Here is a 16648-nt window from a genome sequence, read left to right on the forward strand (position 1 = left end):
AGAGTTTTCGTGAACAATTCCTACCAGAGGAATGGAAACTACAAAGGGCAGATGAGTTTCATAATCTCAAGCAGTACACTATGTCAGTGACCGACTATGAGCGTAAGTTTTATGAGCTTATGCCTTTTTGAGAGTTCAGTGAAAATTCAGCTCAGTTGACACAACACTTTATTAGGGGTTTGAGTAACCGTATAATTGGGGGTGTCAAGGTATTTGAGCCAAAAACTCTCAAGGATGCGGTACATCGAGAAATCCTTGTTGAGAAAAGTGTCAACCTTGGTCAAGGTGGTTTTGTCGAAGTATTAACAGCATCAAGATCTAAAGGCAACTTCAATTTAGGTGGTAACAAGAAGCCTTTCTTTTCCAATGGAATGATGTGAAGATAGTTGGGATACCGAGGCCTATATCTCCCCAGATGAATTCTGCTATGCAAATAAAGCAAAGTTTCCGTAAGGGATGTCAGATATTTGCTGTTATGGTAAATGATCTTGATGAGGAAGATCCCATGAAGAAGACTTTAGATCACTCAATTTTACAAGAATACATAGATATCTTTACAAGTGAGATTCCAAGCATGCCTTCGAAGAGGGACATTGATTTTAGCATTGATCTAATTCCTAGAGTGGAGCCTATCTCTAAAGCTCCTTATCGTATGACTACTCAGGAACTGGGTGAGCTACGTCTTCAGCTAGAAGAACTTCTGGCAAAAGGGAGCATTCGACCTAGTGTATCACCATGGGGAGCTCCAGTGCTCTTTGTGAAGAAGAAAGGTGGTTCTTTGCGCCTTTGTATTGACTACAGAATTTTGAACAAGGTGACTATTAAGAACAGGTATCCTTTGCCTATGATTGATGACTTATTTGATTAGATCAAGGGAGCTACAGTATTCTCCAAGATTGACCTTAAGTTAGGATACCACCAGCTTCATATTAAGGAAGCAGACATTCACAAAACTGCTTTTCGAACTCGCTATGGGCATTATGAGTTCACAGTGGTACCTTTTGGATTGACTAACGCTCCATCGGTGTTCATGAGTTTGATGAATGGTGTTTTTCGATCTTATCTTGACAAGTTTGTTCTCGTGTTTCTTGATGACATATTGATATTTTCTAAGACTCAGAAGGAGCATGAGGAACACCTACGGTTGGTATTGCAGTGTTTGAGAGGCAATCAGCTTTACGCCAATGCCGCTAAGTGTGAATTCTTCAAATTGAAGATTCAATATTTAGGGCATGTTATCTCAGGTGATGGTATTTCAGTGGATCTTGCAAAGATTCAGGCGATAATAGATTGGCCTACCCCAACTAATGTGTCAGAGATTCGTAGTTTCATGGGTTTAGCTGGTTATTATCGTAGATTTGTCCAGAACTTCTCTAGGATAGCACATCCTATCACTTCCCTTCAGAGGAAAGGTAAGAAGTTTGTGTGGATAGAGAAATGTGAGGAAGCATTTCAGAGGCTCAAGGAGCTTTTGACCAGTGCACCGATTTTAGTTGTACCTAAACTAGAAGGTTATTTCATGGTGTGTACAGATGCTTCTCTTGAAGGAATTGGAGTAGTGTTGATACAGAATGGACGAGTGATTGCGTATGAATCACGCAAGCTCAAGGATCATGAGTTAAATTACCCTACACATGATCTTGAGTTAGCAGCAATAGTTAATGCTTTGACAAGGTGGAGACATTTCTTGTTGGGGCACAGATTTGAGCTACATAGTGATCATCGTAGTCTTCAGTACATTTTTACTTAGCCTAATTTGAATGCTCTCCAGAGGTAATGGATGGAATTTTTATGTGAGTATGATTTTGAGGTTAAGTACATTCAGGGTAAGGAGAATGTGGTGGCAGATGCTTTGAGTCGCAGGAGAATTGTGATAACATCGATGACTCTTAGTGTGGATTCGAGGAGTCGAATTCTTCAGGCACTTCCTATGGATTCCTGGTATCAGGAAGTGTGCAGAGAGATAGATTCAGGGAGACCCTTGGAAGGTAAGTTTGCAGGTTACGTTCGAGAATCAGATGGTCTTTTGAGACATTTGGGGAGGATTTATGTGCCACTTGATTCTGGCAGAAGCCCATCGTACACCTTACTCAGCACATCTAGGTGTCAAGAAGATGCATGCTGATTTGAGACGTTTGTTCTTTTGGTCTGGGATGAAGTGAGATATTGCTAATTTTGTGGCTAGGTGTCTTGAGTGTTAGAGAGTTAAGGTAGAACACCAACACCCAGCTAGACTTTTGCAGCCAAATCTCATTCCTTCTTGGAAATGGTATATCATCTCCATGGATTTCATTGTAGGATTACCTATGACTGTTCGTCGTCATGATGCTATCATGGTCACTGTTGATTGGTTGACTAAGGTGGCAAATTTTTCACCCATCAGGTCTTCCTACACAGTAGCTTCTGTAGCTAATGTCTTCATGCGTGACATTGTGAGATTACATGGTATTCCCTGAAAGATCATTTCTGACAGGGATCCTGTATTCACATCTGCATTTTGGACATCACTGCAGCATGAGCTTGGAGCGCAGTTAAACTTCAATTCGGCATATCATCTAGAGACTGATGGTTAGACAAAGAGGGTGAACCAAGCTTTAGAGGATATGTTACGGATGTATGTGATGGATAGGTAGACACATTGGGAGGACTATCTCTACCTAGTGGAGTTTTCTTACAACAATGGGTATCATAGTTCTATTGGCATGGCACAATTTCAGGCATTATACAGATGTCCTTGTCGTACACCCTTGAGTTGGGACAACCTTGAGGATTGCATCCTATTGGGTCCTGAGATGCTTCATGATATGGAGCAACAGGTAGTGCGTATCCATGAGCACTTGACTACAGCACAGGATAGGCAAAAAAAGCATGCTGATGCTCATAGGACAGATAAGCAGTTTGTTGTGGGTGATAAGGTTTTCTTGAGAGTGCGACCGTGAAAGAGTCTGATCCAGTACGGAAAGGGTTCTAAGCTAGCACCTCGCTTTGTGGGACCATTCGAGATTTTGGAGAGGATTGGCCCGGTTGCTTACCGCCTTGCTCTACCGCCCAGCCTAGCTCGCATTCATGATGTTTTCCATATTTTAGTGCTTAGGTAGTATATTTCTGATATTGTGCATGTTCTTGATTGGAATGCATTGTGCATAGAGGACGTGCAGCTAGCTTTGGAGCTGGTTCGTATTCTGGAGCAACAGGGGTTGACCCTCAGGGGTTGAACCATCGAGCAGGTAAGGGTCCAATGGGACCCTACTGATGATTCTTCAACTACTTGAGAGGATACAGCTAGATTGAGGGAGTTATATCCCTATTTGTTTGTAGGCTTCCGGGAGTAAGCCTAATCCAAGGGGGGGTGGATGTAGTGCCTACCCTTGTTCACATCTTTTTTAGACTTATTGTTGCTATTATTATCAGACTTTGATGGACTAGTTTTATGTTGATGGTTTAGTGGTGTTGTTTTGACACTATCAGATATTATGATAAGGATTCAGTTAATATATGATGAGATCATTTAAACTTTACATTTCATGTATGTGTGATGATCATTACATTGTTTTAAGTTATTAATGATGATTAGTTAGATGGTTTATTATCTCATGTGTTTTATTATGGTTACTTACCCCATACTTGCATGTGTATGGTGTGCGTGTTTTCTTATTGTATGGCATTTCTGATGTGGTTAAGGAAGGGAATCATAGTCACCTGCTTAGTCGGGATCTACATGATGCACCACTTCCTACCATTGTCTGTTTAGCTTAGCATTATATATTGTATGTACATGCATGGTTTTTTCTGCAAGTTGCAAGTACTGGGTATCGACTTTCCTGAATTGCCAAGATGAGCATACCCTATTATACTATCTCAATGATAAGAGAAGGGAGATAAATTCTCAAGTCCAAATCCCAAACCTAAAAAAACCATTTGTCCTAGTGAGTTAGGACAAGTATCAAAGTTGAATACCCACCGAATGTGTCGGATGACAAATTTCATGATTTTTAACCCTTTAGATTTATTTTGTATGATTTGTTCTATGATGGGTTTTCATATTTTATCTTGGAGGTCTATGGTGAATTTTCCATTAATTAAGTCTTAATAAATAGATTTAATTAATAAATTATTTATTTGGGAAAATTAATAAAATATCATGATCTTTGATATTTTGATTGTAATTAATTAAATGTGAATTATTGGGGAAAAGGAATTAAATAAAAGAAAACTAGAAATTAAAATTAATAATAATTATAAAATAATAATAAAGTAATAAATAAAATAATAATAATAAAAGTTATAAAAATTAAAATGAAAGTTATAAAATTTAAATAGAAATTATTTAAAAAGTAAATTGGAGTTATAAGCTTGCATGGGAATTAACGTGTGTCAACAACACGGGGGTTAGTGCATCAATTAAGCACAAGGTGTCTACAACTCTATGACTCAGCAAAAAGGTTGGAAAAGACCCATGCTTAGTTGGTGACACCTTTCAGCAGTTTCAAGAAGCATTCCAAAAGTTTCTTGAGAGCTCTTTATATTCAAGCATTCATAGAAGCTTAGGGGGGGAGTGTGGAGAGCAATTGGAGCATTGGGGACTCAAGAACTCTGAAGAAGGGAGCTTGCTTTACGAGTTTTCTGAGAAAAAGCGAATTAGCATCAGAATTCGGGTAGATTCTTGTGATTTTTCTTATGCTATTTCCGCATCATGCATTCCTGTCTTCTTCGTGTCTTCCATATGTCTTCTGAGGAATTTCATATTTTTATTGTATGCATTTTCAATTTGGGCAATTAAATTTATTTGAGAATTTTATATGCATGAAAAAAAAGAAGAAGAGAAAACAGGGCTAGGATTAATTCATAGCCAAACCCATTAGATTATTTATTGGATAAATTTGAGATCAAAGTTTATAGAAAAATTCTGAGAGTTAGAATTCATATATGGTATATATATATGCATTATTTATACATATACTATGATATAAAATTCGTGTATATACATACACATATATATATTTAATTGAAGAATTGAATATCAAATCGCATCGATTTCGAAAGTTACAAATTCATATATGAGTGGGGGCGGGTTGCACCCCACCCCATATTCTGTATTTATGTTGGTCGCAGGGTACCTGCGTACACAACGTACCTGCGATAGTGCCTCAATGCACCTGTCGTAGGGTACCTGCGTAAGCAAGGTACCCGCGACAGTAGTCACATAAGTGATGATCGTCGAAAACACTAGCGATGTTTATGATTACATTTAAAAAAAAAAAGAAAAACGTTTATATGTTTTCTTTGAAATCAAAATTTTATTGTTATAAATTTTCATATGGTATGAATCGAAATTACTAATTCAATTTTATGAAATAATAAATATTTATGTATTATATATGTATGTATATATATATTTAAATATAAATATATTTATATGTATATATGTAATATGTAAATATGTTGTTAATAAATTTAAATTATTTGATAAAAGATTTAAGAGTTCATCTTTTTTTTTAATGATGAATAATTTTGTAATTTTATAATTTAACTATTAAAATTTAATTAATAGTTTTAAATTATAATATATATATATATATATATGTATATATATATATATATATATGTATATATATGTATATATGTATATATATGTATATATGTATATATATATATGTGTATATATATATGTATATATGTATATATATATGTGTGTATATATATGTATATATGTATATATATATATATACATATATACATATATATACACATATATATATGTATATATACATATATATATATATATACATATATATATATATACATATATATACATATATATATATATATATACATATATATATATATATGTATATATATATGTATATATGTATATATATATATGTATATATATATATATATATATAATTTAGTTGGTAGTTGATGGGAAACGATTTCAACAAATATTATAATTGGAAAAAAGGATTTTTGATTTATAAAAGAAAACTTTTATCCATCCAAAACAATACATGGAAAAACATACAAAATGTACCTCAAATTCTTTCTCTAAACTTGGAAACATAAATTGAGACTTGCATTTAAGTTGTAAACTTAGCAAAACTAAAACATGTGTTTACATTGTGTATTCTTTATGCTATTGTTTTGGGTTTTGACTAGTGTTGACCAGTATAGGACGTGTACTAGAGGCTTGGGGGTTATGTGATTGTGATGTCTTGATGATATTTTAATCTCGATCTTTATAAACCCAACCATGGTTATGTGATGGAATGCTCTATGTATTGGTTGTGATTACTGATTGTTATAGTTGAGATTCTTGACCTAACCATTATTTTGGTCATCAATTAGTTATCCTTGATTATTTTCTAGTTGCCATGATGGGACTGAGATGTGGATTTATTCTTGATGATGTCATTTTTGGAGTCTTCTATCAGTATGATTGAGATATATTTTGGTTATTGAGAACCATTGGATACTTTGATTATCAGTGATACTTCAGTTGCCAATAGAGAGCTATTGTGTTCATGATTTTCTATGGATGTTAGCTCATGGAGATTTGATGCTTTTATGCATGTTTGATGATTTTATTATGGATTATCTTTTGTAATTTTGAGATTTATGATTCCATGAGCATTAGGGTGGGATATCTGCATGTAGTGATGGGAAGTGGCTTGCAATGGGGGCCAGGGCCCTAAGAGGCTGCCAGGGTAACTCATTGTAAGTTGGATTAATAAGTGATAACATTCACACCTAATACTAACTGAATGAACCTAAAAAGATAAGTGTTTTGTTCTCGCCCATGCCTTGAGTGCTTGTACAGGCTAGGATGGGAGTAGTGAGACGCATGGTTGCAACCTTACATTTCGTAGTATGCCTCGTTTGTATGAGAGGATACTAGTGGCCGCATGAAATTAGTATGGACCCGTAGAGTTTAGCTAACTGCCAGGGTAACTTGTACATGATAATTGCGATGACACTTTCTCGCTTGCATAGTAGGTTCCTACATGTCATTGTGTGCCTCTGGGATTAGATGTCAGTTTTGTGATTGGAACCTTTGAGTTAGTATACTTTTAGGATTCCTGGATTATAGGGATTTATGCTATGTGATTTTGATAACCTGTTTGGGACTTGAGATTATCTCCTCAGCATGGTGGGAGTGGACCACTTAGGTACCACACGGTCGGGTGGTAGTGTATTTTTCACTCTTATCATTTGAAATTCATTGAGACATCGTGGCTGATGCATCCTTTGTGATGGTGGATATGTATCCTTTCATTGATGATTAGTATATGTTAGCTGATTTTATCTTATGGTTATATTTGCATGTTAGATTACTTTCTACATATGATGTTGTATATGTTAGGAGTGGCATTCCTACTATGTTAATACCAATGATCTCTCTGGTGATTTGGGATGTTACGCACGAAGGGATGGCTACGGCCCATGATGGTCTAATGATGCTATTAATAGTTGGGAGGAACCGTGCACTTAGTTAATTATGTTTGATCTTATGATGGATGTATATGTATTCTATGATGATGTATCATGTGATTGTCTTTGATGTATCATGGATTAGAATAGGATGATGTACCTTATTTCACATATGTATATTCTTTGAGATTGTCATACCCTGTGACATGTACAGAGGATGATTGAGCATTTGGAAATGTAATGTATGAACATTGGACTTATCATTATTATTTCATGTGGATGTTGTACTAGATGGATTCATGTATGTTAGTTAATTTAGATGTAACTGAACGTTAAGGGATTCTTAAAGAATGAAATCACTTTTAGATGGACATTGCCATTGCTTCCATTATTATGTACAAGTTATATGTGGTATTTACTTCCATGTTATTTTTTAAAAAAAAATTAAAAAAATGTTACCAAACTTAGTGAAATTCTAGGTTAATTCTTTGGATCCCTTTGCAGGGCATTACAACTCGGTCTCCAAAGGTTAGTTTCCATCGAGCTCACTCAGTCATCAAATGAATCATGAAAAAGTTAGTGTTAACCGAGCTTCACTCGGTCTCCAAAGGTTAGTTTCCACTGAGCTCACTCAGTCATCAAATGAATCATGGAAAAATCAATGTTAACCGAGCTTCACTGGGTCTCCAAAGGTTAGTTTCCAACCAAGCTCACTCAGTTATCTCAGGAAACTCAGTACTTACCGAGTTCTCCAGGCAATTGAAGGATTGTCACGAAATTCGCTGTATCAACCGAGCTCAGTCGGTTAAAACAGGAATTATTTTCTGAACAAAGTTCACCATGCAGGGTCAGCCAGTATAGGGATTTGCTAATTAATTACTTTTAGCCGACTGTTGTAGTTGTTTGTTTTAATCAGTGATTTGAGCTGACTAAGATAATCTGAAAGGTATATATGGTCATTCAAGTTATGAATTAAAATGTGTGATTATTAAAAAAAAGGGGGGAAGTTATGAATGTGAATTATAGTATGAAGAGGCGAATGTTGAGAAAAGTCCGATGAAGGATCAGATGTGTTGAAGGAGCTGCAAAGTTGTATTTGATCAGTAAGGATTCAGTCAAGCATAACAGAGATCTGCAATCAGCAAAGATAAGTTGTACCTTATGTCAGGTCACTTCATTGTTGCTTTCTAACCATTGTAACAGTGTATTCAAAATCTCTTATCTGAGTTGGTTTAACAACCATTCAATAAATCCTCTAACAAGGTGATAGTTCAGTTGAATTGTTCTAAAAACCTCTAGCAAGGCCACTCCTAACAGGGTGATTAAATCCTTTAACAGGGTCACACCTAACAGTGTATTTTTGTAACCTTTAATAGGGTTGGCTCCTAACAGGGCTCACTTCAGAAGAGTGAAAAACAGTACCTAGTTACATTGGTGGTTTTTTCCATATTGGGTTTCCACATTAAATCTGGTGTCTGCTACGTTCTTAATTGCTAAATTGCTTTGTGCATGATAACATATCAGTTCTTAATATTTGTCATTTTTTGCATTATCAAGTTTCAACATTTTATTAATCAGATCAAGGGTATATTCAGACATCTTAGGGACTGTGGAAAGTTTTTAAAATAACTGATTCACTCCCTCCCCCTCTCAATTACTCTATTCTCATTTCCAACAAAGTTTACAACTTGAATTTAAATGTAGAAATCTCAATTTATGTTTCCAAGTTAAGAGAAAGAATTTGAAGGAAAATTTATATATGAATACAAATCCATTCTTTAATTATAATTTCAATCCAAATGTTCCCCTTCCAAATCCATTTTTAATAAAACAATTAATTTTAATCATGAGCCCTTGATATATACCAATTAACAAATTCATAATTATAAAACATATAATTATATTTACATATTATATACATACTTATATATATATATATATATATATATATATATATATATATATATATATATATATATATATATATATATATATATATATATATATATATATATATATATATATATATATATATATATATATATATATATACATATATGAATATATAAATTATTTATCATTTAACAAAATCGATTTAATCAAATTTGATTAATGCCAAATTGAATATGGCAAACATTTTTTTTTTAAAAACAACACACACATTATTAATATAACCGCCGGTACGCAGGACCCTACGGTTGCAGGGACTGCAGCGTCAGTGGTACTGCGTACCACTGCCGTCATAGTACCTGCGACGGGGTACATTGCATCCGCAGTGGGGTGCAGGTCTCGTCCCACCTCGACTCAATGCTTAAAAATGTTTATTCTTTTAACAATCGCTACGCGATTTTTCATTTGCGAAAAAAGTTTATTAAAACATTTCCGCCCACGGGTATGTCATCTGGTTTTTTTAACAAACATATTATACATATGTATATATATATATATATATATATATATATATATATATATATATATATATATAAAGGTATATGTATATATATATGTATGTATGTATATATAATTGCATATATATATATATAAACAAATTGACAATATATGAATACAAACTTCAATTTTTAGAATTCTTCCTTAGACCTTTAATCTCCAAAAATTTTCAATAATTAATCTAATGGGTTTGACTATAAATTTCAACCCTAGCCTCGTATTTTTTTTAGATCCATGCATATAAAAACTCTCAAATAAATTAATCTACCCATATTGAGAATGCACAGTAAATTATGAAATTCTTCATAAGACATATGAAAGACACGAAGAAGACAGGAAATGCATGATGCGGAAATAGCATAAGTAAAAAGACAAGAATCTACTCGGATTCTGATGCTAAATCACTCTTCCTCAAAAAATCTATAAAGCAAGGTCCCTTCTTCAGAATTCTCGAATCCTCCAATGCTCCAATTGCACTCCAAACGCTCTCACTGAGCTTCTAGGAATGCCTGAATATAAAGAGCTTTCAGAAAACATCTAGAATGCTTCTAAAAACAACTAGAAGATGTCACCAACTAAGCATGGGTCTTCTCCAACCTTTTTGATGAGCCATAGGGTTGTAGACACCATGTGCTTAATTGATGCACTAACCTTCGTGTTGTTGACACACGAGAAATAGAGAAGTGCACTAACTCCCGTGCAAGCTTATAACTCTAATTCACTTTTTATATATTTTTCATTTAAATATTTATAAATTTCATTTTAATTTTTATAACTTTTATTATTATTATTTATTTATTACTTTATTATTATTTTATTATTATTATTAATTTTAATTTTCTAATTTTCCTTTATTTAATTCATTTTTTTTCAATAATTCACATTTAATTTATTACAATCATATTATCAAATAACATGATATTTTATATTAATTTTCTCAAATAGATAAATTATTTATTAAATCCATTTATTAAGACTTAATTAATAGACAATTCACCATAGACCTCCAAGATAAAATATGAAAACCCATCATAGAGCAAATCACTCGAAATCAGTCTAAAGGGTTAAAAATCATGAATCATGTCATCTGACACATTTGGTGGGTAAAATATCCAGATACTTGTCCTACCTTACTAGGACAATTGGCTTAAAAGTTTGGAATTTGGACTTGAGAATTTATCTCCCTTCTCTTATCATTGAGATAGTATAATATGGTACGCTCATCTTGGCAATTCAGGGAAGTCGATACTCGATACTTGCAACCTACAGAAAAACTATGCATGTACATACAATATATATATAATGCTAAGCTAAATAGACAATGGCAGGAAGTGGTGCATCGTGTAGATCCCGACTAAGTAGGTGACTACGACTCCCTTCCTTAACCACATCAGAAATGCCATACAATATGAAAACACGCACACCATACACATGCAAGTATGAGGTAAGTATCCATAATAAAACACATAAGATAACAAACCAACCATCTAATCATCAATAATAACTGAAAATAGTATAATGGTGTATGCATCAAATATAAAATCTAAATGATCTCATCATATAACCACTGAATCCATAACATAATGTCTGATAGTGTCAAAACAATACCACTAATCCATCAACATAAAACTAGTCTATTAAAGTCTGATAATAACAACAATGTCCAGAAAAGATGTGAATGAGGGTAGGCACTACATTATTTAATTAAATAATAAAAGTGTCTCTAATTAATTAAAAAATGTTTAATTAAATAGAAAAAGTAATTATCAGAGCATATCTCATTTTATTAAATTAAATATCTCAACAAAATCTCTTTTCAGTTCAAAAAGGGAAATTTTTAGTTCATTATTGTTCAAAAATTAGTTAAATTAGTTAACTCCTTTTTCTACTCAAATTGAATCAGTTAACTCCTTATTTTATTCAAATTAAATCTGTTAACTCCCTTTAATTTGAAAATCTTCCTTTATGACTGAACTTCACCTTTAATCCTGATCGTTGATTGAAATCGATCTCAACCATTGATGAATTTCAGGAAAGTCTATTTAAGAGACCCTCATCTCTTCATTTTGAAAGGTTGAATGAGAATTTGCATCGAATTGTTGCTGGAATCCATACTCACATTTGCTCATATTCACATACGCAAAGATCAAGTTTGACCAAAAGTACACCAGATTTCACCACGGGTGACTTGAGTTGACTAATTTCGAAAAGAATTTTGAAATTATTTAATTAAATGGAGTACTTACTTCTAATTAATTAAACAAAGTTATTTAATTAAATGAGAAGCCATTCCTAATTAATTAAATGAAGTTATTTAATTAAATAAGAAAAGTGTCTCTAATTAATTAAAGATTGTTTAATTAAATAGAAAAAGTAATTATGAGAGCATATCTCATTTTATTAAATTAAATATCTCAACAAAATCTCTCTTCAGTTTAAAAAGGGAAATTTTCAGTTCACTATTAATAGAAAATGAGTTAAATGAGTTAACTCCTTTTTCTACTCAAATTGAATCAGTTAACTCCTTATTTTGCTCAAATTAAATCTGTTAACTCCCTTTAATTTGGAAATCTCCCTTCATGACTGAACTTCACCTTTAATCTTGACCGTTAACTGAAATCGATGCCAACCTTTGATGAATTCTAGGAAAGTCTATTTAAGAGACCCTCATCTCTACATTTTGAAAGGTTGAATGAGAATTTGCATCGAATTGTTGCTGGAATTCATACTCACATTTGCTCATATTCACATACGCAAAGATCAAGTTTGACCAAAAGTTGACCAGATTTAACCATGGTTGACTTGAGTTGACTAGTTTCAAAAAGAATTTTAAAATAATTAAACAAAAATATTTAATTAAATGGAGTACTTACTTCTAATTAATTAAACAAAGTTATTTAATTAAATGAGAAGCCATTCCTAATTAACTAAATGAAGTTATTTAATTAAATAAGAAAAGTGTCTCTGATTAATTAAAGATTGTTTAATTAAATAGAAAAAGTAATTATGAGAGCATATCTCATTTTATTAAATTAAATATCTCAACAAAATCTCTCTTTAGTTCAAAAAGGGAAATTTCCAACTCACTATTGATCAAAAATGAGTTAAATGAGTTAACTCCTTTTTCTAGTCAAATTGAATCAGTTAACTCCTTATTTTACTCAAATTAAATCTATTAACTCCCTTTAATTTGGAAATCTCCTTTTATGACTAAACTTCACCTTTAATCCTGACTGTTGATTGAAATCGATCTAAACCATTGATGAATTCCAAGAAAGTCTATTTAAGAGACCCTCATCTATTCATTTTGAAAGGTTGAGTGAGAATTTGCATCGAATTGTTGCTGGAATTCATACTCACATTTGCTCATATTCACATACGCAAAGATCAAGTTTGACCAAAAGTTGACCAGATTTAACCACGGTTGACTTGAGTTGACTAGTTTTGAAAAGAATTTTGAAATAATTAAACAAAATTATTTAATTAAATGGAGTACTTACTTCTAATTAATTAAACAAAGTTATTTAATTAAATGAGAAGCCATTCCTAATTAATTAAATGAAGTTATTTAATTAAATAAAAAAAGTGCCTATAATTAATTAAAGATTATTTAATTAAATAGAAAAAGTAATTATGAGAGTATATCACATTTTATTAAATTAAATATCTCAACAGAATCTCTCTTCAGTTCAAAAGGTGAAATTTGCAGTTCACTATTGATCAAAAATGAGTTAAATCAGTTAACTCCTTTTTCTACTAAAATTGAATCAGTTAACTCCTTATTTTACTCAAATTAAATTTGTTAACTCCCTTTAATTTGGAAATCTCCCTTTATGACTGAACTTCACCTTTAATCCTGACCATTGATTGAAATTGATGTCAACCGTTGATGAATTCCAAGAAAGTCTATCAAAGAGACCCTCATCTCTTCATTTTGAAATGTTGAATGAGAATTTGCATCGAATTGTTGTTGAAATTCATACTCACATTTGCTCATATTCAGATACGCAAAGATTAAGTTTGACCAAAAGTTGACCAGATTTAACCATGGTTGACTTGAGTTGACTAATTTTGAAATAATTAAATGAAATTATTTAATTAAATGGAGTACTTACTTCTAATTAATTAAACAAAGCTATTTAATTAAATGAGAAGCCATTCCTAATTAATTAAATGAAGTTATTTAATTAAATAATAAAAGTGCCTCTAATTAATTAAAGATTATTTAATTAACTAGAAAAAGTAATTATGAGAGCATATCTCATTTTATTAAATTAAATATCTCAACAAAATCTCTGTTTAGTTCAAAAAGGGAAATTTCCAGTTCACTATTGATAAAAAATGAGTTAAATCAGTTAACTCCTTTTTCTACTCAAATTGAATCAGTTAACTCCTTATTTTACTCAAATTAAATCTGTTAACTCCCTTTAATTTGGAAATCTTCCTTTATGACTATACTTCACCTTTAATCCTGACCGTTGATTGAAATCGATCTCAATCGTTGATGAATTTCAGGAAAGTTTATTTAAGAGACCTGCATCTCTTCATTTTGAAAGGTTGAATGAGAATTTGCATCGAATTATTGCTAGAATTCATACTCACATTTGCTCATATTCACATACGCAAATATCAAGATTGACCAAAAGTTGACCAGATTTAACCACGGTTGACTTGAGTTGACTAGTTTCGAAAAGAATTTTAAAATAATTAAACGAAATTATTTAATTAAATGGATTATTTACTTCTAATTAATTAAACAAAGTTATTTAATTAAAAGAGAAGCCATTCCTAATTAATTAAATGAACTTATTTAATTAAAGATTGTTTAATTAAATAGAAAAAGTAATTATGAGAGCATATCTCATTTTATTAAATTAAATATCTCAACAAAATCTCTCTTCAGTTCAAAAAGGGAAATTTCCAGTTCACTATTGATCAAAAATGAGTTAAATCAGTTAACTCCTTTTTCTACTCAAATTGAATCAGTTAACTCCTTATTTTACTCAAATTAAATCTGTTAACTTCCTTTAATTTGGAAATCTCCCTTTGTGACTGAACTTCATGTTTAATACTGACCGTTGATTGAAATCGATCTCAACCGTTGATGAATTCCAGGAAAGTCTATTTAAGAGACCCTCATCTCTTCATTTTGAAAGGTTGAATGAGAATTTGCATCGAATTGTTGCTGGAATTCATACTCACATTTGCTCATATTCACATACGCAAAGATCAAGTTTGACCAAAAGTTGACAACATTTAACCACGGTTGACTTGAGTTGACTAGTTTCAAAAAAAAATTTAAAATAATTAAACGAAATTATTTAATTAAATGGAGTACTTACTTATAATTAATTTAAAAAAATTATTTAATTAAATGAGAAGCCATTCCTAATTAATTAAATGAATTTATTTAATTAAATAAGAAAAGTGTCTCTAATTAATTAAAGATTATTTAATTAAATAGAAAAAGTAATTATGAGAGCATATCTCATTTTATTAAATTAAATATCTCAACAAAATCTCTCTTCAATTCAAAAAGAGAAATTTCCAGTTCACTATTGATCAAAGATGATTTAAATCAATTAACTCCTTTTTCTACTCAAATTGAATCAGTTAACTCCTTATTTTACTCAAATTAAATCTGTTAACTCCCTTTAATTTGGAAATCTCCCTTTGTGACTGAACTTCACCTTTAATCCTAACCGTTGAATTAGATCGATGTCAACTGTTGATGAATTTCAGGAAAGTTTATTTAAGAGACCCTCATCTCTTCATTTTGAAAGTTTGAATGAGAATTTGCATCGAATTGTTGCTAGAATTCATACTCACATTTGCTCATATTCACATACGCAAAGATCAAGTTTGACCAAAAGTTGACCAGATTTAACCACAGTTGACTTGAGTTGACTAGTTTCGAAAAGAATTTTAAAATAATTAAACAAAATTATTTAATTAAATGGAGTACTTACTTCTAGTTAATTAAACAAAGTTATTTAATTAAATGAGAAGCCATTCCTAATTAATTAAATGAAGTTAGTTAATTAAATAAGAAAAGTGTGTCTAATTAATTAAAGATTATTTAATTAAATAGAAAAAGTAATTATGAGAGCATATCTCATTTTATGTCACGCCCATAATTTCATACCCAAAATAAAATATAGATTCTTTTAAAGGAAAGCACTATTTTCTGCTACAAATTTCAAATCTGCACTATAAGGAAACAAAACTTTGATTAACTAAATTATCTCAATTTGAAAGAGCATTACATTTAGATTTCCATTTTAAAGTCTTTCAAATATAAATCTTAATAAGACACATAATTTTTTTGTTTTCTTGTATTCAAATAGGAGACCTTTCATACATCACAAATGTAAGATTAAAAACTTCTCTTTTGCATAGAGTCATATACACAAGCTTGAATCAAATAACAAGACTTAGCTTTTATAAGTTGCAAAGAAAACTACAAATACTCAAACAATGCTCGTTTTCCACCCTACCAATTAATGGCATCATGAGGCCTCTTGTGCCCTAGCCATACCCTCGAGCAAGAACTCACTGCATCTAAGGATCATAGATGTTATCATGTGAGTGAGTTCCTAATTCAAGAACAATATTTTAAACTACACTTGTTGCACATTTTAGACTTACATGAATCTAACTCAAAGAGAAATATTACAAAAGAAAAGGGATAGAAAGACTCATCTCTCTCTCAAGTTCCCTCTTGATCTTCTCCTCCTCATACTGGTTCTACCATCATCTCCCCTTCTCCATT

Source organism: Cupressus sempervirens, chromosome 6, assembly GCF_028749045.1.
Source record: "Cupressus sempervirens isolate cs-2001-9-10 chromosome 6, ASM2874904v1, whole genome shotgun sequence".
Classification (NCBI taxonomy): Eukaryota; Viridiplantae; Streptophyta; class Pinopsida; order Cupressales; family Cupressaceae; genus Cupressus; species Cupressus sempervirens.